The following is a 26,419-nucleotide window of genomic DNA, read 5'->3' on the forward strand; positions in this document are numbered from 1 at the left end:
GAAAGGCATACCGTCCACCATGGCATTTCCCAGGCCGGTAATATAACACGCCTCTCGCATGAATGGGCAGTTTTGTTCCCCCTGCCCTGTCCCAGAGAGAACAAGAGAGAAGAGAGAGAGACCTTTGCTCAGGCTCTCAGACCCATTCGCCGCCATGGCCGGGTGTTCAGAGAAAGAGCCCATCGCCTTAGCGAGACCCAATGACCTGCAACAGTTTATGCCACCAGTAAGCAGCCTATATCATATATCTTTGCTTGTAAAGTGCGCCAGATAGACTACTCTCAGAAAACTTTGTTTGGACATTCCACAAAGACACCTGCTCATTCTGAGGGAGGTGTAACTTTTATAAGCGCAACTCATTATAAACACTTTATGAACTTTGTGTAGGTGGCATTCATGTGTAAATGGTTCATGTGTTCACCGCAGGCATACACTGCTGTGGCCGTTAAACCGGCTGCCACCAGCCGCCTGCTGACGACCCGGGATTGTGGTCCTTATCGCCGAGGCAATTCTGCTGCTGTTCGGGGCTATCGGAGCGTTTTACTTCTGGAACAACAACAACAACCATGTAAGCATTTAAACATTAGTCCCTCTGACGATAGCGAGTTCAAGAAACATTGGGCCTTGAACCAGCCAGCGACTCTTGTTTTTCAAGAGTCAAGAGAAGCTGAATAGAAGCCGTGTATGTTCTGAGACTGAGGGTCCTGCTGATGTACCGGGGTCGAGAGGTGTGAGCGCAGTAGGCCCTTGCTACTTTTCAATGCGTTTAAATGTGTAGGCTTTGGGTGCAGGGTAGTGTCTGTCTGTGCCTGTTTGTCTTGCTGTTTCTAGGATGTGGATGGGGGAATGTAAACAAAACACCCATTATGAACCTCCCCACTAGCCATATATAGAATCTACACCCCCCTTCTCTCTCACACACAGTAAACGAAAACTGAAACTAAAATAAAAACTAAAATTGGAAACCCACTTTTAAAACTGAAACTAAAATAAAAACTAAAATTGGAAACCCACTTTTAAAACTGAAACTGAAATAAAAACTAAAATTGGAAACCCACTTTTAAAACTGAAACTAAAATAAAAACTAAAATTGGAAACCCACTTTTAAAACTGAAACTAAAATAAAAACTAAAATTGGAAACCCACTTTTAAAACTGAAACTAAAATAAAAACTAAAATTGGAAACCCACTTTTAAAACTGAAACTAAAATAAAAACTAAAATTGGAAACCCACTTTTAAAACTGAAACTAAAATAAAAACTAAAATTGGAAACCCACTTTTAAAACTGAAACTAAAATAAAAACTAAAATTGGAAACCCACTTTTAAAACTGAAACTAAAATAAAAACTAAAATTGGAAACCCACTTTTAAAACTGAAACTAAAATAAAAACTAAAATTGGAAACCCACTTTTAAAACTGAAACTAAAATAAAAACTAAAATTGGAAACCCACTTTTAAAACTGAAACTAAAATAAAAACTAAAATTGGAAACCCACTTTTAAAACTGAAACTAAAATAAAAACTAAAATTGGAAACCCACTTTTAAAACTGAAACTAAAATAAAAACTAAAATTGGAAACCCACTTTTAAAACTGAAACTAAAATAAAAACTAAAATTGGAAACCCACTTTTAAAACTGAAACTAAAATAAAAACTAAAATTGGAAACCCACTTTTAAAACTGAAACTAAAATAAAAACTAAAATTGGAAACCCACTTTTAAAACTGAAACTAAAATAAAAACTAAAATTGGAAACCCACTTTTAAAACTGAAACTAAAATAAAAATGAAAATATTACAAAAACTAAAACTATACTGAAATGACTTTCTTTGACTTTCTCTATGGATTTACTTTCTCTATGGATTTACTTTCTCTATGGATTTACTTTCTCTATGGATTTACTTTCTCTATGGATTTACTTTCTCTATGGATTGACTTTCTCTATGGATTGACTTTCTCTATGGATTTACTTTCTCTATGGATTTACTTTCTCTATGGATTTACTTTCTCTATGGATTTACTTTCTCTATGGATTTACTTTCTCTATGGATTTACTTTCTCTATGGATTTACTTTCTCTATGGATTTCACATGACTGGGCAGGGGTGCAGTCATGGGTGGGCCCACAGGGGAGCCAGGCTCAGCCAATCAGACAGATTTTTCCACACAAAAGGGCTTTATTACAGACAGAAATACCCACGCCCCCCACAAACCCCCTCAGACGATCCCGCAGGTGAAGAAGTCGGATGTGGAGATCACTTAATGCCAAATTCTCTAAAATGACGTTGGAGGCAGCTTATGGTAGAGAAATGAACATTGAATTCTCTGGCAACAGCTCTGGTGGACATTCCTGCAGTCAGCATGCCAACTGCACGTTCCCTCAAGACATCTGTGGCATTGTGTTGTGTTACAAAACTACACGTTTTAAAGTGACCTTTTATTGTCCCCAGCACTAGGTGCAACTTTGTAATGATCATGTTGTTTAATCAGTTCCTTGATATGTCACACCTGTCAGGTGTGTGGATTTATTGGCAAAGTAGAAATGCTCACTAACAGGGTTGTAAACAGATTTGTGCAGATAAACAGATAAGCTTTTTGTGCATATGGAACATTTCCGTTTTTTATTTATTTCAGCTCATGAACTATGGGACCAACAACTCACATGTTGAGTTTATATATTTTTTGTTCAGTGTAAAATAAAATAAATGATCAGTTATGTTTAGTTTGAGTTTTGTTCTTCTAAACTTCCAAAATCAAATGGGGTTTTCAAGCTGGTTTTTGAATGAGGTTTTCAAGCTGGTTTTTGAATGAGGTTTTCAAGCTGGTTTTTGAATGGGGTTTTCAAGCTGGTTTTTGAATGGGGTTTTCAAGCTGGTTTTTGAATGGGGTTTTCAAGCTGGTTTTTGAATGGGGTTTTCAAGCTGGTTTTTGAATGGGGTTTTCAAGCTGGTTTTTGAATGGGGTTTTCGAGCTTCTGAATCTGACAGCTAAATGCTGCCAGTAGATGCCAATGTTTCACATAGGCTTAGCTTGTGCATCGCTATCCCTAGCTATCACTACCTAACAGGGAAGAAATCCGAGGGCGAGCACGGAGTGTGACTGGGCCAAGCTAAAACAACTTCTGAAGTTGCAGGAGCCGTTCGCATGCCACACTGATCAACTTCAGACTGACAGCTAGTTGCTGTCTGATGTGGTGACGTGCCTTCTAAACCTTGGGGCACCCAGTTTCGGTCAACTACTGTTGCAAAACAGAACATCTTGTTTGGTTGAACAGAAACACACAAGCAGCATGGCTGTGAACTGAGTTGTGATGACTTGTTGTATTGCTTATGTTTTTGCTGTTATTGTAGCTGTTTTTATTAACCCTATTGGAAGAGGTTACATGTGATACATGTTTAATATTACAAAACATAACATGTCAAATGTGCCATGTGCCATGACTTCATTTGTTTTTTCCCCTCTCTTTCAGTGAGATAAAGGTATAGGTACTTGATTATTCTACTATTCAAGTTTCAAAAAAGCATTAGATTTGTGTAAACATGGGCAAGACAGTTTCCTTCCATCATAATTCTTGCACCAGACTAGACTTAAACCTAACCAAATAAATCCATGTCCTGGCCATGAAGTTGTACGGAGTCCTCTACTGGCCAAAAGCCTGTTAGCATGGGCAGCGCCATTGAGGATTTTTACCGTTTTGATTTAGACAACTGGGCGGGACTTTCAACTTCATTGACTGATCCCTCCAGATGACCCTGTTGGCATGACCTGATGACCTGGTTGGAATCGTGACATCAGGATGGATCAGCCAATTAATTTTACTTCAAAAGAAGAAAATGGACTATTTCAAGATAGAGAGGGCCTCAATGGCACTGTGCATGCTCTCACAGAGGAATGGCAGCCGTTTTACAGGCTCCTGACCAATTGTCCTATTTTGTGTATTTCTTTTGCACTGCTCTTAACTTTTTTTTAACATAATGTTTCCGCTGTCGTTTCCTATGACCGAAAACAGCTTCTGGACATCAGAACAGCTATCACTAACCTCAATTTGGACGAGGACTTCTACTTCAATGATTCGGAAGTGAAAGAAGTCCTACTCTCCGACACTCAAAGAAGGCAAAGACGGTGCTATAGAGGTCGGCGCGAGGGCACATTGATGAGCCTACAGTCGGAGAATTACTAAATCGCCTCTACCCTCTGTTCTATTGACGTGCACAATCGTTGGAGAATAAACTGGATGAGCTCCATTCGAGACTATCCCATCAATGAGACATTACAAACTATAATTCACTACGCTTCTCAGAGACATGGCTGAAAAAGGACATGGATAATATACATCTAGCTGGTTTTTCTATTTATCGGCAGGACAGAACGACAGAGTCCGGTAAGATCAGGGGGGTGGTGTGTGTCAGCTGGTGCACTATCTCTAATATTAAGGGGGTCTCAAGGTTCTGCTCACCTAAGTGATAAGCTGTAGACCATATTATTTACCAAGAGAGTTTTCATCTGTATTTTTCGCAGCTGTCTATTTACCACCACAAACCGCTGCTGGCAGTAAGACCGCACTAAATGAGCTGTATAGAGCCATAAGCAAACAAGAAAATGCTCATTCGGAGACGGAGCTCCTAGTGGCGGGTGATTTTATTGCGGGAAAACTGAAATCTGTTTTACCTCATTTCTATCACCTTATTCCACACACAGAGAGGCATACAAAGCTCTCCCCCACCCGCAATTTGGCAAATCGGACCATAACTATATCCTCCTGATTCCTTCTTACAAGCAAAAACTCAAACAGGAAGTACCAGTGACGTGCTCAGAAGTGGTCCGATGAAGCGGATACTACGCTACAGGACTATTTTGCTAGCACAGACTTGAATATGTTCCGGGATTCATCCAATGGCACATCAGTTACTGGCTTCATTAATAAGTGCATCAACAACATTGTCCCCACAGTGACCATATACCTGTATACATGTACCTATCCCAACCAGAATCCATGGATTAAAGGCAACATTCGCACTGAGCTAAAGGCTAGAGCTGCCGCTTTCATGAGCAGGACACTAATCTGGACACTAATCTTTGCCCGCTTTGAGGATAACACAGTGCCACCGACGCGACCCGTTATCAAGGACTGTGGGCTCTCCTTCTCCATGGCCAATGTGAGTAAGACGTTTAAGCGTGTTAACCCTCGCCAGGCTGCCGGCCCAGACGGCATCCCTAGCCGCGTCTTCAGAGGATGCGCAGACCAGCTGGCTGTGTGTTTACGGACACATTCAATCTCTCCCTGTCCCAGTCTGCTGTCCCCACATGCTTCAAGATGGCCACCATTGTTCCTGTACCCAAGAAAACAAAGGTAACTGAACTAAATGACTATCGCCCGGTAGCACTTCAGTATCACTTCTGTCATCATGAAGTGCTTTGAGAGACTAGTGAAGGATCATATCACCTCCAGCTTACCTGTCGCCCTAGACCCACTTCAATTTTCTTAACGCCCCAATAGATCCACAGATGATGCAATCCCATCACCCTGCACACTGTCCTATCCCATCTAGACAAGAGGAGGAATAAGAGTAATAATGCTGTTCATTGACTAGGTCTCAGCATTCAACACCATAGTACCCTCCAAGCCTATCATTAAGCTCGAGGCCCTGGGACTGAACCCCGCCCCGTGCAACTGGGTCTTGGACTTCCTGACAGGCCGCCCCCAGGTGGTGAAGGTAGGAAACAACACCTTTGATCATCCTCAACACTGGAGCCTCTCAAGGGTGTGTGCTCAGTCCCCTCCTGTACTCCCTGTTCAGCCATGACTGCATGGCCAAGCTCACCTCCCACTCAATCATCAAGTTTGCAGACGACACAACAGTAGTAGGCTTGATTACCAACAATGACGAGACAGCTTATAGGGAGGAGATGAGGGCTCTGGGAGTGTGGTGCCAGGAAAATAACCTCTCACCAAACATCAATAAAACAAAGGAGATGATCGTGGACTTCAGGAAACAGCACCCCCCTATCCACATCGACGGGACCGCAGTGGAGAAGGTGGAAAGCTACAAGTTCCTCAGCGTACACATCACTGACAGACTGAAATGGTCCACTCACACAGACAGTGTGGTGGAGAAGGTGCAACAGTGCTTCTTCAACCTCAGGAGACTGAAGAAATATGGCTTGTCACCTAAAACTCTCACAAATCTTTACAGATGCACAATTGAGAGCATCCTATTGGGCTGTATCACCTTCTTGATAGGGTAACTGCACCACTCGCAACCGCAGCGCTCTCCAGAGGGTAGTGCATTCTGCCCAACGCATCATCGGGAAAAAACTACCTGCCCTCCAGGACACCTACAGCACCCGATGTCACAGGAAGGCCAAAAAGATCATTAAGGACAACAACCACCCAAGCCACTGCCTGTTAACCCCGCTATAATCCAAAAGGCGAGGTCAGAGCCCAGCATCAAAGCTGGGACAGATTACCTGAAAAAACGCTCTTGTCTCAGACTGTTAAATAGCCAACACTAGTACATAGAGGCTGCCTACATAGACATGAAATCATTGGCCACTTTAATAAATGGAACACTAGTCACTTTAATAATGTCTACATAACTTGCATTACCCATCTCATATGTACAGTGCCTTGCGAAAGTATTTGGCCCCCTTGAACTTTGCGACCTTTTGCCACATTTCAGGCTTCAAACATAAAGATATAAAACTGTATTTTTTTGTGAAGAATCAACAACAAGTGGGACACAATCATGAAGTGGAACGACATTTATTGGATATTTCAAACTTTTTTAACAAATCAAAAACTGAAAAATTGGGCGTGCAAAATTATTCAGCCCCTTTACTTTCAGTGCAGCAAACTCTCTCCAGAAGTTCAGTGAGGATCTCTGAATGATCCAATGTTGACCTAAATGACTAATAATGATAAATACAATCCACCTGTGTGTAATCAAGTCTCCGTATAAATGCACCTGCACTGTGATAGTCTCAGAGGTCCGTTAAAAGTGCAGAGAGCATCATGAAGAACAAGGAACACACCAGGCAGGTCCGAGATACTGTTGTGAAGAAGTTTAAAGCCGGATTTGGATACAAAAAGATTTCCCAAGCTTTAAACATCCCAAGGAGCACTGTGCAAGCGATAATATTGAAATGGAAGGAGTATCAGACCACTGCAAATCTACCAAGACCTGGCCGTCCCTCTAAACTTTCAGCTCATACAAGGAGAAGACTGATCAGAGATGCAGCCAAGAGGCCCATGATCACTCTGGATGAACTGCAGAGATCTACAGCTGAGGTGGGAGACTCTGTCCATAGGACAACAATCAGTCGTATATTGCACAAATCTGGCCTTTATGGAAGAGTGGCAAGAAGAAAGCCATTTCTTAAAGATATCCATAAAAAGTGTTGTTTAAAGTTTGCCACAAGCCACCTGGGAGACACACCAAACATGTGGAAGAAGGTGCTCTGGTCAGATGAAACCAAAATTGAACTTTTTGGCAACAATGCAAAACGTTATGTTTGGCGTAAAAGCAACACAGCTCATCACCCTGAACACACCCTCCCCACTGTCAAACATGGTGGTGGCAGCATCATGGTTTGGGCCTGCTTTTCTTCAGCAGGGACAGGGAATATGGTTAAAATTGATGGGAAGATGGATGGAGCCAAATACAGGACCATTCTGGAAGAAAACCTGATGGAGTCTGCAAAAGACCTGAGACTGGGACGGAGATTTGTCTTCCAACAAGACAATGATCCAAAACATAAAGCAAAATCTACAATGGAATGGTTCAAAAATAAACATATCCAGGTGTTAGAATGGCCAAGTCAAAGTCCAGACCTGAATCCAATCGAGAATCTGTGGAAAGAACTGAAAACTGCTGTTCACAAATGCTCTCCATCCAACCTCACTGAGCTCGAGCTGTTTTGCAAGGAGGAATGGGAAAAAATGTGAGTCTCTCGATGTGCAAAACTGATAGAGACATACCCCAAGCGACTTACAGCTGTAATCACAGCAAAAGGTGGCGCTACAAAGTATTAACTTAAGGGGGCTGAATAATTTTGCACGCCCAATTTTTCAGTTTTTGATTTGTTAAAAAAGTTTGAAATATCCAATAAATGTCGTTCCACTTCATGATTGTGTCCCACTTGTTGTTGATTCTTCACAAAAAAATACAGTTTTATATCTTTATGTTTGAAGCCTGAAATGTGGCAAAAGGTCGCAAAGTTCAAGGGGGCCGAATACTTTCGCAAGGCACTGTATATACTGTATCATATACTATTCTACTGTATCTTATTCTAGGCTGCTCTGACATTGCTCGTCCATGTATTTATATATTCTTAATTCCATTTCTTTATTTAGATTTATGTGTTTTGGGTATATGTTGTGTAGTTGTTATACAGTATATCACTTGTTAGATATTACAGCACTGCCAGAGCTAGAAGCATAAGCATTTCGCTACACCTGCAATAACATCTGCTAAAAATGTGTATTTGACCAATACAATTTGATTTGATTTGAAATGCCTTCTATGCTTGCTTCGAGGCAAGCAACACTAAACCATGCGTGAGAGCTCCAGCTGTTCGGAATGACTGTGTGATTACTCTCTCCTTAGCCTATCAGAGTGAGACTTTTAAGCAGCTTAACATTCACAAGGCTGCAGACCCAAATGGATTACCAGGACACGTACTCAGAGCATGCGCTGACCAGCTGGCAAGTGTCTTCACTGACATTTTCAACCTCTCTCTGACCCAGTCTGTAACATCTACATGTTTCAAGCAAACCACCATAGTTCAAACCACCAAGGTGACCTGTCTAAATGACTACCGACCCGTAGAACTCACATCTGTAGCCATGAAATGCTTTGAAAGGCTGGTCAAGGCTCACATCAACACCATCATCCCAAAAATCCTGGACCCACTCCAATTTGCATACCACCCCAACAGATCCACAGATGATGCAATCTCTATTGCACTCTACACTGTCCTTTCCCACCTGGACAAAAGGAACAGCTACTGTTTATGAGAATGCTGTTCATTGACTACAGCTCAGCGTTCAACACCATAGTGCTCTCCAAGCTCATCACTAAGCTAAGGACCCTGGGACTGAACACCTCCCTGGACTTCCTGACGGGCCACCCCCAGGTGGTGAGGGTAGGCTGCAACACATCCGCCACGCTGAACACGGGGGTTTGCCGCGCATGACTCCAACACCATCAATAAGTGTGCCGACGACACAACAGTGGTATGCCTGATCACTGACAATGATGAGACAGCCTATAGGGAGGAGATCAGAGTTTTGGCATTGTAGTGCCAGGACAACAACCTCTGCCTCAACGTGTGCAAAACGAAAGAGCTTATTGTGGACTACAGGAAATGGAGGGTCGAACATGCCCCTTTCATTTTGACGAGGCTGTAGTGGATCGGGTCGAAAGCTTCAAGTTCCTCAGTGTCCACATCACTAAAGACCTATCATGGTCCGAACACACCAACTCAATTGTGAAGAGGTCATTACAACCCCTCTTCACCCTCAGTAGGCTGAAAATATTTGGCATGGGCCCTCAGATCCTCAAAACGATATATAGCTGATCCATTTAGAGACTCTTGACTGGCTGCATCACTGCTTGGTATGGCAACTACTCTGCATGCGACCGCAAAGCGCTACAGAGAGTAGTGCGTACGGCCCGTATCATCACTGGCGGTACCAGAGCGCCAAGTCTGGGACCAAAAGGCACCTGAACAGCTTCTACCCCCAAGCACACACACTACATACACTCACACGCACAAAATACACACACACATGCATATTGACGCCACACGCACACTCACACAGACACAATTTCACACTTCACTTACGCTGCTGCTACTCTATTACATATCCCGATTAGGGTTGAATGGCGGGAACCCGGTTATCGAGATTTACAGGGATTTACCACCCAAAACCTCCCCCTTAATTAAGTAACTGCGAGAAACCGGTAAATTACAATAAATTATTTTTTGAACAGCATGGAGTGAAATGGAACTGGTAAATTATATGTGATGTCTAAATCTGGTTTCTCTACGGCCTCTGCATGTTGAATCAACGCTCAGGATGGGGACAGACAGCCCATCTCAGTATGGAGCGCAGTTCACAATGTATTGTAAACCTATCATTTCATCATGGTAACTTTTCGTGTGACAGGTAGGCTTGCATTTGCTGAAGCATTGTCTATGCTACAGTAATACAAAGACCGAATTTACCCATCTCCATCTGGCTTTCAGGGCTCACCTTGTTTTTTTTATTATAAAGATTTTTACATTTATTTCAGAGTCAGAGTTTTACAATCAAATATCGTTGTTTTAAATCAGTGAACACGTAAGTACTCTCTCGCATTCTTTCTCTCTCTCCATCAACTACATTCAAATTGATTCCAAAATAGATAATCCTGTTCTAGATTGATATATACATGTCATAGCCTACGTCTTCCAAGAAATATATTCCATGCAGTATTAGCCTTATGTTTAGCTAATTAATGATGGGTGATGCATAATAAGCTTCTAACTTATAACCTCTGTCTCTTGGGAATACGCACCTCCGCTGACCTCTCTCCTTAAAAAATGCTCTGTAGCTCTTGGAGTCCCAGGCAGGAAAAGCTAGACTAGAATAGCTTGTCAGACATCATTTTTTTCAGCATTTCTTATACCAATAGATTATTTGAAGAGGAATGCAAGCTCTTGTTACCTGAAAGTTAAATACAGCAGCCAATAGAACTCACGGGTAGTTTGAAAGAAGAGCGAACATGCGATGGCGGTAGGAAATAGAGCCCCACATTGGAGGTGTCATAATAACTATAAAACATTTTGTTTTATTGTGGAGACATACAAACTATGAAATAACACATATGGAATCATGTAGTAACCAAAAAAGTGTTAAACAAATCATAATATATTTTTTATTTGAAATTCATCAAAGTAGCCACCCTTTGCCTTCATGACAGCTTTGCACACTCTTGGCATTCTCTTAACCAGCTTCACCTGGAATGCTTTTCCAGCAGTCTTGAAGGAGTTCCCACATATACTGAGAACTTGTTGGCTGCTTTTCCTTCACTCTGCGGTCCAACTACAGGCCCAAAACACATACATGCCTCCTAGTCTCCCACGCCTACGCTACCTTCTATCCCTAACAGTAAATAATATAAAAATGAAATACAAAGATTTTTATCAAGCTGAAACTAAATAAAAAATAATAAATCAAGTCTAAAAACTAACTTGAACTAAACTAGATGCTAAAAACGGATAGAAAACCCACCCAATTAAATCTCAAAACAATGGTCACCTCGTACAACCTCGCACAAAACTATGATTCCTTCTCCATCCATGTGTGTGTGTGTGTGTGTGTGTGTGTGTGTGTGTGTGTGTGTGTGTGTGTGTGTGTGTGTGTGTGTGTGTGTGTGTGTGTGTGTGTGTGTGTGTGTGTGTGTGTGTGTGGCAGTTCAACAACGTCCACTACAGCATGAGTATTAAAGGTAAGGTGGAGGAGGGCTCTGTGGAGATTGATGGTACCAACAACATAGAGGGATTCCCCCCGGCAGCGGAAATGGTGAGGCGGTGGAGGTCCACGACTTCCAGCTTGCAAGTTTGAAAGAACAACAGCAATGACAACGACAACAAAACATTCTAATTCCAATGGTACATTAAAGTAATTATGTAACATGTTGGATGCACATTTCTCATTCAATTTTAAATGCTTTTGTTATAATCCATTTGCTCTCTTCAATCTCTCTATCTCCAGGGTATAACTGGTGTCCGTTTAGCTGGAGGAGAGAAGTGTTACATTAAGACCCAGGTCAAAGCTCACCTGCCTGATGTGAAAACTCTCAACAAAGACTCACTTCTGTTCGACCTGGTAGGAATGACCTCAGCTCTCCTACTGCCTCTCCCTATCCAGTCTCCCTCTCCCTCTGTCCAGAGGCGTAACACAGTTTCTCTGGGGCCCCTGGCAAGGTCGCCGTTTGTTTTAGCTAATGTTTATTGGTAAGCCTATTTGGTCGTCATTTTCTCAGGTTAAGCCTAACATTTCACGAAGCTATACACGGTATCACAATGCTGACATTTCACGAAGCTATACACGGTATCACAATGCTGACATTTCACGAAGGTATACACGGTATCACAATGCTGACATTTCACGAAACTATACACGGTATCACAATGCTGACATTTCACGAAGGTATACACGGTATCACAATGCTGACATTTCACAAAGCTATACACGGTATCACAATGCTGACATTTCACGAAGGTATACACGGTATCACAATGCTGACATTTCACAAAGCTATACACGGTATCACAATGCTGACATTTCACGAAGGTATACACGGTATCACAATGCTGACTGTCCACTTAGGAAGCAACACTGATTGACAATAAATTTCACATGCTGTTGTGCAAATGGAATAGACAACAGGTGGAAATTATAGACAATTAGCAAGACAACCCCAATAAAGGAGTGGTTCTGCAGGTGGGGACCACAGACCACTTCTCAGTTCCTATGCTTCCTGGCTGATGTTTTGGTCACTTTTGAATGCTGGTGGTGCTTTCACTCTAGTGGTAGCATGAGACGGAGTCTACAACCCACACAAGTGGCTCAGGTAGTGCAGCTCATCCAGGATGGCACATCAATGCGAGCTGTGGCAAGAAGGTTTGCTGTGTCTGTCAGCGTAGTGTCCAGAGCATGGAGGCGCTACCAGGAGACAGGCCAGTACATCAGGAGACGTGGAGGAGGCCATAGGAGGGCAACAACCCAGCAGCAGGGCCGCTACCTCCGCCTTTGTGCAAGGAGGAGCAGGAGGAGCACTGCCAGAGCACTGCAAAATGACCTCCAGCAGGCCACAAATGTGCATGTGTCTGCTCAAACGGTCAGAAACAGACTCCATGAGGGTGGTATGAGGGCCCGACGTCCACAGGTGGGGGTTGTGCTTACAGCCCAACACCGTGCAGGACGTTTTTCATTTGCCAGAGAACACCAAGATTGGCAAATTCGCCACTGGCGCCCTGTGCTTTTCACAGATGAAAGCAGGTTCACACTGAGCACATGTGACAGACGTGACAGTCTGGAGATGCCGTAGAGAACGTTCTGCTGCCTGCAACATCCTCCAGCATTACCGGTTTGGCGGAGGGTCAGTTATGGTGTGGGGTGGCATTTCTTTGGGGGGCCGCACAGCCCTCCATGTGCTCGCCAGAGGTAGCCTGACTGCCATTAGGTACCGAGATGAGATCCTCAGACCCCTTGTGAGACCATATGCTGGTGCGGTTGGCCCTGGGTTCCTCCTAATGCAAGACAATGCTAGACCTCATGTGGCTGGAGTGTGTCAGCAGTTCCTGCAAGAGGAAGGCATTGCTGCTATGGACTGGCCCGCCCGTTCCCCAGACCTGAATCCAATTGAGCACATCTGGGACATCATGTCTCGCTCCATCCACCAACGCCACATTGCACCACAGACTGTCCAGGAGTTGGCAGATGCTTTAGTCAAGGTCTGGGAGGAGATCCCTCAGGAGACCATCCGCCACCTCATCAGGAGCATGCCCAGGCGTTGTATGGAGGTCATACAGGCACGTGGAGGCCATACACACTACTGAGCCTCATTTTGACCTGTTTTAAGGACATGACATCAAAGTTGGATCAGCCTGTAGTGTGGTTTTCCACTTTAATTTTGAGTGTGACTCCAAATCCAGACCTCCATGGGTTGATACATTTGATTTCCATTGATAATTTGTGTGATTTTGTTGTCAGCATATTCAACTATGTAAAGAAAAAAGTATTTAATAAGAATATTTCATTCATTCAGATCTAGGATGTGTTTTTTTTAGTGTTCCCTTTATTTTTTTGAGCAGTGTATAATTCACTAATTAAAGTTCGAAATTCAAAAAATGCAGATTGTCAAATTAATTTTTGATACAACAGAATATTAATCAGCTACCAATTTTTTTTTTAATATACAGCTGAATATATATGCTACCTGAACCTGCATGACATGAGCTGTCCTCGCCTTCTCACAGCTTGGATAGAAAGTAAAACCAGTCTATTAATGTAAAAGTAAAAAATACTTTGAATCACCCCTCAAAACACTAGCTTAGTAGGGATTGTTTCATTATATTATCTTTAGCTACTGTACCAGTCCAAAGTCTGGACACACCTTCTCATTCAAAAGTTTTTCTTTATTTTTGTAACGCTCGAAGAGTGATGGGTGTGGAGTCAGGCGCAGAGAGCAGAAGATTCGAGGGGAAAATGCTTTAATGTCCAAAAACAGGAATGCGTGCAATGGGTGACGCCGAACACAGGCGTAAAACACAACCCAAGTATCACTGGTATAACCCGGACAGCGAAAACCCAACAATAATCAATACACCTCTTACATATACAGCAACATGCCCGCACAAACACAAGCGGGCTAATCGAACTTAAATAACCCCAAACAATTAGACAAAACTAGTAGACCGGCGACGACGACCGCCACCCGAACGGGAAGGCGCTCAAACACTTTCGGTGATATTCGTGACAATTTTAAACTATTTTCTACATTGTAGAATAAAAAAACCCATCTCAATTGGGTTGTGGTCAGGTGATTATGGAGGCCAGGTCATCTGACGAAGCACTCGATCACTCTCCTTCTTGGTAAAATAGCCCTTACACAGCCTGGAGGTGTTGAGTCATTGTCCTGTTGAAAAACAAATGATAGTCCCACTAACCCCAAACCAGATTGGATGGCGTATTGCTGCAGAATGCTGTGGTAGCCATGCTGATTAAGTGTGTCTTGAATTCTATCTAAATCACTGACAGTGTCACCAGCAATGCACCATCACACCTCCTCTTCCTCCTCCTCCAGGGAACCACACATGCAGAGATCATCAGTTCACCTACTCTGCATCTCGCAAAGACACAGCGGTTGGAACCAAAAATCTAATTTGAACTCATCAGACCAAAGGACAGATTTCTACCAGTTTAATGTCAATTGCTCATGTTTCTTGGCCCAAGTAAGTCTCTTCTTCTTATTGGGGTCCTTTAGTAGTGGTTTCTTTGCAGCAATTTGACCACAAAGGCCTGATTCACGCTGTCTCTGAACAGTTAATGTTGAGATGTGTCTTTTACTTGAACTCTGAAGCATTTATTTGGGCTGCAATTCCTGAGGCTGGTAATTCTAATGAACTTATCCTCTGCAGCAGAGGTAACTCTGGGTCTTCCTTTCCTGTGGCGGTCCTCATGAGAGCCAGTTTCATCATAGAGCTTGATGGTTTTTGCGACTGCACTTGAAGACACTTTAAAAGCTCTTGAAATGTTCTGTATTGACTGACCTTCATGTCTTAAAGTAATGATGGACTGTCGTTTCTCTTTGCTTATTTGAGCTGTACTTGCCATAATATGGACTTGGTCTTTTACCAAATAGGGCTATCTTCTGTATACCACCCCCACCTTGTCACATCACAACTGATTGACTCAAACACATTAAGAAGGAAAGAAATTCAACAATTAACTTTTAACGAGGCACACCTGTTAATTGAAATGCATCCCAGATGACTACCTCATGAAGCTGGTTGAGAGAATGCCAAGAGTGTACAAAGTTGTCATCAAGGCAAATGTTGGCTACTTTGAAGAGTCTCAAATATAAAATATATTTGATTTGTCCGTATGTGTTTCATATGTTATTTAAAAGTTTTGATGTCTTCACTATTATTCTACAATGTAGAAAATAGTAAAAAAAATAAAGAAAAACCCTGAAATGAGTAGGTGTGTCCAAACTGTTGACTGGTACTGTATAATACCATCTATAGTGTCTTTAGCTGCGATTTAGGTGCTATTTATTATATTTTTATAAAAATGACACATCAAATAGCCTAACAATGAGGAAAAAAGTAGTTGCCTTCAGGATAAATTCAGCTACTATTTATTGTCTCGCTAATAGCCTACACAAATGGACTGCAATATTTAAGGAAAATTAAATGAGGCCTAAAACAAATTAAATCCAACTTGAGACTTCCTTGGTCTTCTGAAGTACTCTTTTTTTGTGTGCAAAGGTTTTCCCCACGGCCTGTAGGTCCAGGTTGCAGGCCCGACTGTTTTCTATACTGGGTATTGCCAACCCAGACAGTCTTTCCTGAGACATTGTGAATTATATGTCCATTGCGCTGCACACAATTTACATTTATTTTGAATGATGCATGCCAAGATATACCAGAGATAAGGGACTGTTGATATTCCTCAATCTCAATCGTCAATTCACCAGTAAGAACGAAAATCAAACCACTTTTTTTGTTCAAGCCCTCAGTTGTCTGCAAAATATGACAACTTGTTTGTATCTGCTGATTTATTGTCTGTCCAATATCCAGACGACCTTTCCCCAGAGCTTCCTATTCAGTTAATCTTGTTCCGTGACGTGTTGAGGCCAGCAATTAAGGAGAATGAGAAACGCAATTAAAGATATTGCAAAACTGCTTTAATATTAGCACTCCTCCCTTCTGCCTAGTTTCCCTGATGTTGCTACGGCAATCAAGCTGTTTTTACCATCCCTGTAACTGTCGGTTCTGCAAAGAGCTCGTTCTCTAAACTAAAACTCATAAAGAACTACATAAGAAGCATTAGGCTCTCCGTCTGATATGAACTTTAGAACACCTGATTAAGCTCCACTCATTGCACTGTCACCATCGTAGCCTTGATCACCACATTTGTTCATGGATATCCCCCTTATACTATCAATCAGTTTAAATGTTTATTTTTCAAGGCCTGAGGAACTTTTTCAGTCACATTCCTGAAGCCCAAGAAACAAACACTTATCTTCCTGGTACATATGGAAATCAAAAAAGGTATATGAATAAATGTATTTTTAGAAGGTTACTGTCAAAATGATTTATTACATGAAAAAATAAATAGACATTGATGACAGGCACATGGGCCCGCAGATCTCATGGGTCCCTCAGCCTTGTTGGGCTGTGGGTGTGTCCTGTACGCCAGTGCCTCTGTCTCTCTCTCCCTCCCTCTCTCTCACTCTAACACTTGTGTGTTACTTCACTCATCACCTTCCTGTGTGTGTCTCTGTCTGTCTGAAGGTATCAGGTCAAAGAAGTTCTGGGTTACCTATCTGACCACGACACACACCTATCAACTGTCAGACACGGTTAACATTGGCTGAGGGTTGGGGTGCGGGGTAGGTATAGGGACTGAGTAATTTAAGCGATTACAGGACAGATCTAAGATGAACTGAGTGGTTGACTCTGGCTGGGTTAGCTGTGTGTGGATGTGTCTGCCGTGGCGGTGTGTGTGTGTGGTTAGTTGGCCTGGATGTGTTTAGCCTGAGGACTTGTAAAGGGAAAGGAAGAGATTGTAGTAGATTGGCATCCAGACCCAAACATGAGCTCTCTCTCTGGCCTGGGGGGGCTCCTCTGCCACAAACGATACCCAAACCAGACCTGTGATCTGGCCTCAGCTGACACAAGGGACTCCCCACCCCCTATGCCCCAAGTCATGTGTTATAGCCCTGACTGTCATGTTGTCCATTTTTCTCAGAGTGAAGCCAGTTTAGGAGTATTTGATGGTGAACATATATCTATTCATGTTCCTCTACTGTATACTGGTGTTGTTTTTTCCCCTTAATGTAGCAACTTAATGAACAGCCAGAGAAGGTCATGAGCCAGTAACCCTGCAGTCAGGAGAAGCAGCCACCAGCTCACATACAAGGAGGCTTTAAAGTCCTGTTAGCAGCTGTCAGATTATCAGAGAGCTAGTGGCAGAATGGGGAGGTGGACTGTGGAGCCTCACACACTAGTGCTGAAAGATTGGTGCTTTTTGAGGTCTGTTCGGTTTGATTTTTTTTAAATAATCAGTTTAATTTTGCTTTCGATTTTTTTTTAAAACCACTTAATGTACTAGTCATTATTTGGGTTGAATGCTGTAACATAGAATAAAACCCATTAGTGAATGTCCCATGTGTCACGGCAGATTTCCTCCTCTTCCTCTGAAGAGGTGGAACAAGGATCGGACCGATATGCAGCGTGGTAGGTGTCCATGGTTTTTAATAAGAGAATCTGAACACAAATACAAAATAATAAAGTGAACTGGCAAACAGTCCCGTGTGGAACAAACACTGACACAGGAAACAATCACCCACAAAATACCCAAAGAACATAGCTGCCTAAATATGGTTCCCAATCAGAGACAACGATAAACACCTGCCTCTGAGAACCAATCCAGGCAACCATAGACTTATATAAACACAACCCCATAAATCCATAAAAACCCCTAGACAGTACAAACACCCTAGATGAGACAAAAACCATACATCACCCATGTCACACCCTGGCCTAACCAAACTAAAGAAAACAAAGATGACTAAGGCCAGGGCGTGACACACGGCTGTCGTGGGAAGAAGGTGAGGACCAAGGTGCAGCATAGTAAGCGTACATTTTCTTTTGATTAAAAATGACGCCAACCAAACCAAACCGAACCAAACCAAACCAAACCGAACCAAACCAAACCAAACCAAACCAAACCAAACCAAACCAAACCAAACCAAACCAAACCAAACCAAACCAAACCGTGAGCCTTGGCGCTATGTGCCCTGAACAAAGTCAACTTCACACAAAACAGGTGGGGGAAAAGGGTACCTAAGTATGGTTCTCAATCAGAGACAACGATAGACAGCTGTCCCTGATTGAGAACCATACCCGGCCAAGACATAGAAATACAAAACATAGAAAAAAGGACATAGAATGCCCACCCTAGTCACACCCTGGCCTAACCAAAATAGAGAATAAAAAGCCTCTCTATGGCCAGGGCGTGACACCATGATGGTAGTGACTGCCCATTACTGCTTATCTCTTATTAGCCATCATTTATTCACATTACTTTAATAAAATAGTTCAGTTGTTGTGTATTTTACTTTTGTTTTATTTGATTACTTTATTAATTAATTCCACGTCATCTTCTCATCTCTCTGTCTGACAAAATCACTATTTAGGTAGATCTTCAAAGTAAATAAGGCATACCTTTATGACTGCTGAATATAACTATCGATCACTTAGATAATGTATTTTCAGGTAGAAATACCTCGCAAAGCAACTGCTCTCTATCTCTCTCCGATCCTGCAGTCTCTTTTACATAGCAGGTGTAAAAGAAACACAGACCGGACAAGTAGGCGCGCAATGGATTATGGTCATTGTAGTTAATTACCATGTGTTCTGCACTAAAATATGTAGAATATTGTCCTGTTGGAAACTACAACTCCCTACTACTTCGCACAGTTCGGGCTTGAACTTATTTATCTCTAGAGAAACGGCTGCAATGTGCGTAATGAGCTCATGGAAAAAAACTGAATTCAAATAATTTAACCTAAGTCATTAGTTGTTTAAAAAGTGGAAAATATACATTTCAGTGAATCGCTCAGCACTATACACACACGTGCACACACACACACACACACACTAGCACATGCCTCTCAGAGAGAAGGATTGCTTTTACTTGTGAGTCATGTTTTCACACTCTCACTCTCTGGCCAAACTGGGACGAGTTGGGTTGGATCAACACACTGATCTTAACAACATCTGAACAAGCCTGTCAAGCTGTCACAGTGCTGCAAGTTGTAATTGTGTGTGTTTCTATGTGTGTGGGTGTGTGTGTGTGTGTGTGTAAGCTATCTCTGTGCCGAAATGAGGCTGTCTGATTATTTAAATCAGTTAGCGCTGCATATGCACCATGTACACATCATTAAACATCATGCAGGGCTGTTCTCTCACAAACACGCACATACACACAGTACCTTACTCTCTGCCTTGTAAACAGCCATTTATTTATTCTGCTGTGTGCCAAACTGTGTGTGTGTTCGGCTCAGATAGGGAGATGTGGTTATAATAGTAGCTGCAGGCTGGTCATCTGCTGTAATTTAGAGTGATGAGAAATATGGGTCAGATAAACTCTTATCAGTCTCGCAGGGGTGACACACACACACACACACACTGGGTCAGATAAACTCTTATCGGTCCTGCAGTGGAGGACCCTTGCTGTTGTTTGTCCCCCAAGCTAATAATTTAAAATGAAAAAATAATCTGTTGGGTTAGATGATAACATTCCCCTGACTATCTATTACCTGTTTAGTAACTAGCAACACATGTTTATTACTCTAATAATACAATGTTATTACCATGTTATTAGTGTTAGCTGTGTGTCTGTGTCTGTCTGTGTGTGTGTGTTTTTGATCTAAAAATCAGATGATATACTTTTTAATATGTAGGTCATGTTTTTCTGTCAGCTTGTAGACTTGATGTGAATGTCTCCTGACTTTGTTTGAGCACCTAAATACTGGAGAGAACCTAAATGTTTTTTCATCAACAGAAGAGCTACTGAGTCATTACACGAGATGAGTGCCTTTGCTTTCCTTTGATATTTTAAGTAGAAACTGTGCACCAACATTGAATATCAAAAGCCTGCAATATTAAATGAAGTTGCCTTTGGAGAATTCAATAAATCAGAATTTTAATATAATAATAATTTATTAAATGTCTAAATCACGTTTGATAACAATTTGAAAGCTCTTCAAAAGCAAAAAACAAACAAGCAATACATGATGAGTTCACTAGCCATAGTTAGGTCAACCAGTAGAGGACAAGTCTGTGTGCATCCTCCAAAGATGGAGAGGGACAGTTGGTGGCTTGATCAGAGGAAGGTGGTCAGTTAGATGGTTGATGAAGGGTATGTAGAGGGCTACTCTGGGAACCAGCCTGACTCATGTAGCTACTGGTCACCACACACAGTTATGACTAAAGGCTTGCTCCGTCACTTAGTCCCACATTTTATCCAAGTTTAAATTGTAAAGCCCTAGTTATTTTGTTGCTCTGACAAAGTTACTTCTGAAGAGTATTATTTATTTCATGTGATTAATGATTCATTTACATTTGTCCCTCATTTTAAGGTCAACCCTGTTATGTGAACTGAACTCTCATTTTAATATGGTTAAACTATTCCCCCAAAAAAACATTGACCATCTAATAGTTACATCCTAGAGTTAAAGAAGGTGAAATGTTCTACTCTTTTTGGCCATTTTCTGGTGTTTTGTGGTGGAAAACTAAGCAGGTCGAGCATAACACGTCAACCCTGTTACTTCACTCCCTGTTGCAGACAACAAGCTTCCATTCCCCATCACAAAGGGGTTTATGACTGATTTAACAAGAAATCATTCATCCTGTTATGGTCAACCCTGTTACTTCACTCCCTGTTGCAGACAACAAGCTCCCATTCCCCATCACAAAGGGGTTTATGACTGATTTAACAAGAAATCATTCATCCTGTTACGGTCAACCCTGTTACTTCACTCCCTGTTGCAGACAACAAGCTTCCATTCCCCGTCACAAAGGGGTTTATGACTGATTTAACAAGAAATCATTCATCCTGTTACGGTCAACCCTGTTACTTAACTCCCTGTTGCAGACAACAAGCTCCCATTCCCCATCACAAAGGGGTTTATGACTGATTAAACAAGAAATCATTCATCCTGTTATGGTTAACCCTGTTACTTCACTCCCTGTTGCAGGCAACAAGCTCCCATTCCCCATCACAAAGGGGTTTATGACTGATTTAACAAGAAATCATTCATCCTGTTACGGTCAACCCTGTTACTTAACTCCCTGTTGCAGACAACAAGCTCCCATTCCCCATCACAAAGGGGTTTATGACTGATTAAACAAGAAATCATTCATCCTGTTATGGTCAACCCTGTTACTTCACTCCCTGTTGCAGGCAACAAGCTCCCATTCCCCATCACAAAGGGGTTTATGACTGATTAAACAAGAAATCATTCATCCTGTTATGGTCAACCCTGTTACTTTATTTGCCACATATTTTTTACGTCATGAAATTGGAAAATGTGCTGTTTATTAAGTTGAAGATGTGCTCTTTATGACAGACTGTTAAAATGAGGTGAAATCAAAAATAAATTGACCAAGTTACCTTTCTCAAAAGGCACCGAATTGGTGGAACAACTGTGTTTTCTACTCAGTTCTACCTCAGGGCTTCATAAAGTTCCTAACGCAGACCATCCAATAAATCTAACATCTATCTAAAGAACACTAGGTCAGAAACTATATATTTACAAAAAGCATGAGGAATTTCCCTGTTTTAATGTACTTTGTTATTGGTTTCATTTAGAAAACATACAAAATATTTAAACAGAAAAGGGGGAATGAGAAAGAGCAAACCATATCAAAACAGACAAGGGGTCAAGAGTCAGAAAATTGCCATTAAACAGGAAAATCATTTCTGTCCAAACATAGTGTAAGTCCAGGGGCTTTCCTTAAAAGCCCGTGTCTGTCTGTCAACTTTGTATAGTCGAGAGCTACTTACAGTGGGGCAAAAAAGTATTTAGTCAGCCACCAATTGTGCAAGTTCTCCCACTTAAAAAGATGAGAGAGGCCTGTAATTTTCCTCATAGGTACACTTCAACTATGACAGAGAAAATGAGAAAAGAAAATCCAGAAAATCACATTGTAGGATTTTTTATGAATTTATTTGTAAATTATGGTGGAAAATAAGTATTTGGTCAATAACAAAAGTTTATCTCAATACTTTGTTATATACCCTTTGTTGGCAATGACAGAGGTCAAATGTTTTCTGTAAGTCATTACAAGGTTTTCACACACTGTTGCTGGTATTTTGGCCCATTCCTCCATGCAGATCTCCTCTAGAGCAGTGATGTTTTGGGGCTGTTGCTGGGCAACACAGACTTTCAACTCCCTCCAAATATTTTCTATGGGGTTGAGATCTGGAGACTGGCTAGGCCACTCCAGGACCTTGAAATGCTTCTTACGAAGCCACTCCTTTCGTTGCCCGGGCGGTGTGTTTGGGATCATTGTCATGCTGAAAGATCCAGCCACGTTTCATCTTCAATGCCCTTGCTGATGGAAGGAGGTTTTCTCTCAAAATCTCACGATACATGGCCCCATTCATTCTTTCCTTTACACGGATCAGTCGTCCTGGTCCCTTTGCAGAAAAATAGCCCCAAAGAATGATGTTTCCACCCCCATGCTTCACAGTAGGTATGGTGTTCTTTGGATGCAACTCAGCATTCTTTGTCCTCCAAACACGACGAGTTGAGTTTTTACCAAAAAGTTATATTTTGGTTTCATCTGACCATATGACATTCTCCCAATCTTCTTCTGGATCATCCAAATGCTCTCTAGCAAACTTCAGACGGGCCTGGACATGTACTGGCTTAAGCAGGGGGACACGTCTGGCACTGCAGAATTTGAGTTCCTGGCGGCGTAGTGGGTCCCCCCGTGTGGTTCTGGGATTTTTGCTCACCGGTCTTGTGATAATTTTGACCCCGTGGAGTGAGATCTTGCGTGGAGCCCCAGATCGAGGGAGCTTATCAGTGGTCTTGTATGTCTTCCATTTCCTAATAATTGCTCCCACAGTTGATTTCTTCAAACCAAGCTGCTTACCTATTGCAGATTCATTCTTCCCAGCCTGGTGCAGGTCTACAATTTTGTTTCTGGTGTCCTTTTGACAGCTTTTTGGTCTTGGCCATAGTGGAGTTTGGAGTGTGACTGTTTGAGGTTGTGGACAGGTGTCTTTTATACTGATAACAAGTTCAAACAGGTGCCATTAATACAGGTAACGAGTGGAGGACAGAGGAGCCTCTTAAAGAAGAAGTTACAGGTCTGTGAGAGCCAGAAATCTTGCTTGTTTGTAGGTGACCAAATACTTATTTTACCACCATAATTTCCAAATAAATTCCTGAAAAATCCTACAATGTGATTTTCTGGATTTTTTTTCTCTAATTTTGTGTGTCATATTTAAAGTGTACCTATGATGAAAATTACAGGCCTCTCATCTTTTTAAGTGGGAGAACTTGCACAATTGGTGGCTGACTAAATACTTTTTTGCCCCACTGTATATGATTTACATTTCAATGTTTATTGTGTATTTATAACCGCCCTGTCTTTCTCTCTCCAGGATGAGGTGACCCCTGCTAAATTTGAGGAACAGTCATGGATCTGGGTGGCAGCTGACGTGCCCCTCTCTGACCCTGCCTTCCTCAGCATCAAGATCCGTGATTTGTGTGGAGACCTGCAAATCTTCTGGCTCCGTCACACCTACACCAACAGTACCCAATCAGACCCTTTAAAATGATCACAGAACAACAATAAGTTATGAAAGTAACTCCAAGCAATGCACATAGCAACATGATGCACTGGAGATATGCAAAACAGTACAATTAGTAGGTTTTTTGCAATTAGTATTAGCAATGTAGGTGTGCTGCCTTCAAAAGTGGCTCCAATAATGACCAGATGTCAAATTATGTTGTGTTGGCTTCCATAGTGTATTGACTGTCTTTGTGCTCTCCCCAGATGGGCAGAGGAAGAGGAGGGCGGCCCCTCATCAGCGTCGCCAGGTACCCGGGACAGAGGAAGTGGACCCGGAAGCAGAATTTAACCCCGAGAACCCCTACCACGCGAGTCCCCCCGACCAATCAGTCAGTATGCTGTGTTACTCGAGATTCCCATAGCAGAGCACTAACATTTGGCCTTCATTGAGTGTTTGCTGTGTCACCACTGGCATATTCGAACAGCCAGACCACATCCTCTCTCAGATATATAATGTTATGTTCACAGTTGAGTGTCTTGACAAATGGTTTCTGTCCTGGTCCCGTCTCTCTCCCAGCATGCACAGCTGTGTGAGCAGGAGCAGATGTTGGGGTCACAATGCCAGTGTGTGATTATGCGAGTGCGCCTGTCACTCAGAGCGTGTGTGTGTTTGCCTGTCACGCCGAGTCTTGTCTGCGCCTCATGAACCCCTTTAGAATACCAAACTAAAGTCCCATTGAGCCTTTCAGGAGTGTAAATTGCTCCCCTCCTGCCACTCTGTCCATGTGTAGACCCCCAGACTTCCCCTAATCCTCACCGCTCCTCCTTCTCCTTCCCCTGAGAGAAACAGACATCCACAGACACAGACTCCCACAGACACAGAACCAGACTCTGTTTGCATTTGAGATAAATCATTGAATGAGAAATATAATTCTACACAGAAACACATTAATACAGACATAAATGGGTTTAGAGAGGAGTTGGAAAATGTGGCTATTATCAGTATTTCACTCTCTCTCTCACTCCCTTTCTGTCTACCTCTATCTGCCTTTCCTCCCCATCTGTCCCTCAACATAAAGCGTGGCCTGGATGGCGATGAGGGCACCATGACCTTTGACCCCATGCTGGACCACCAGGGCGTGTGCTGTACGGAGTGCCGGAGGAGCCACACCCCGTGCCAGAGGATCTGTGAGCCCCTGGACGGGTTCCAACCCTGGCCCTACCACTACCGCGGGTGCAGGGTAGCCTGCAGAGTCATTATGCCCTGCCGTTGGTGGGTGGGACGCATCCTGGGCATCCTCTAAACACCCCTCAACCAGCCCTGGACTGGTAGGTTCCAGAGGGAAGGAGAGGCGGGTAGAGAGAGAAGAGGGTAGGTGGATTTGGGCAAGGGAGAGGGAAAAAAAACGAATCTTTCAAGGATATTCAGTTTTTCATCATAAGATATGCTATAACACAGACTACAATACCATATGACATACTTTAGAAAAGAGTACTCTTTCATACCACATACCCGTGATAACAAAATCATCCTGTCTGATCTTGTCACCTTAAACGAAACATAAAGTAACATCAGTACAGCTTTTATATCAATGATATACAGTGCCTTGCGAAAGTATTCGGCCCCCTTGAACTTTGCGACCTTTTGCCACATTTCAGGCTTCAAACATAAAGATATAAAACTGTATTTTTTTGTGAAGAATCAACAACAAGTGGGACACAATCATGAAGTGGAACGACATTTATTGGATATTTCAAACTTTTTTAACAAATCAAAAACGCAACACAGCTGAACACACCATCCCCACTGTCAAACATGGTGGTGGCAGCATCATGGTTTGGGCCTGCTTTTCTTCAGCAGAGACAGGGAAGATGGTTAAAATTGATGGGAAGATGGATGGAGCCAAATACAGGACCATTCTGGAAGAAAACCTGATGGAGTCGGCAAAAGACCTGAGACTGGGACGGAGATTTGTCTTCCAACAAGACAATGATCCAAAACATAAAGCAAAATCTACAATGGAATGGTTCAAAAATAAACATATCCAGGTGTTAGAATGGCCAAGTCAAAGTCCAGACCTGAATCCAATCGAGAATCTGTGGAAAGAACTGAAAACTGCTGTTCACAAATGCTCTCCATCCAACCTCACTGAGCTCGAGCTGTTTTGCAAGGAGGAATGGGAAAAAATGTCAGTCTCTCGATGTGCAAAACTGATAGAGACATACCCCAAGCGACTTACAGCTGTAATCGCAGCAAAAGGTGGCGCTACAAAGTATTAACTTAAGGGGGCTGAATCATTTTGCACGCCCAATTTTTCAGTT

General features: G+C 42.4%; 1 pseudogene; it reads left to right on the forward strand.

The window, feature by feature from the left end:
- The first annotated feature begins 154 nt into the window (after window positions 1-154).
- Window positions 155-25,616, forward strand: LOC110530988 (annotated as a pseudogene).
- The last annotated feature ends 803 nt before the right edge of the window (window positions 25,617-26,419 follow it).

Source organism: Oncorhynchus mykiss, chromosome 8 (genome assembly GCF_013265735.2).
Source record: "Oncorhynchus mykiss isolate Arlee chromosome 8, USDA_OmykA_1.1, whole genome shotgun sequence".
Lineage (NCBI taxonomy): Eukaryota > Metazoa > Chordata > Actinopteri > Salmoniformes > Salmonidae > Oncorhynchus > Oncorhynchus mykiss.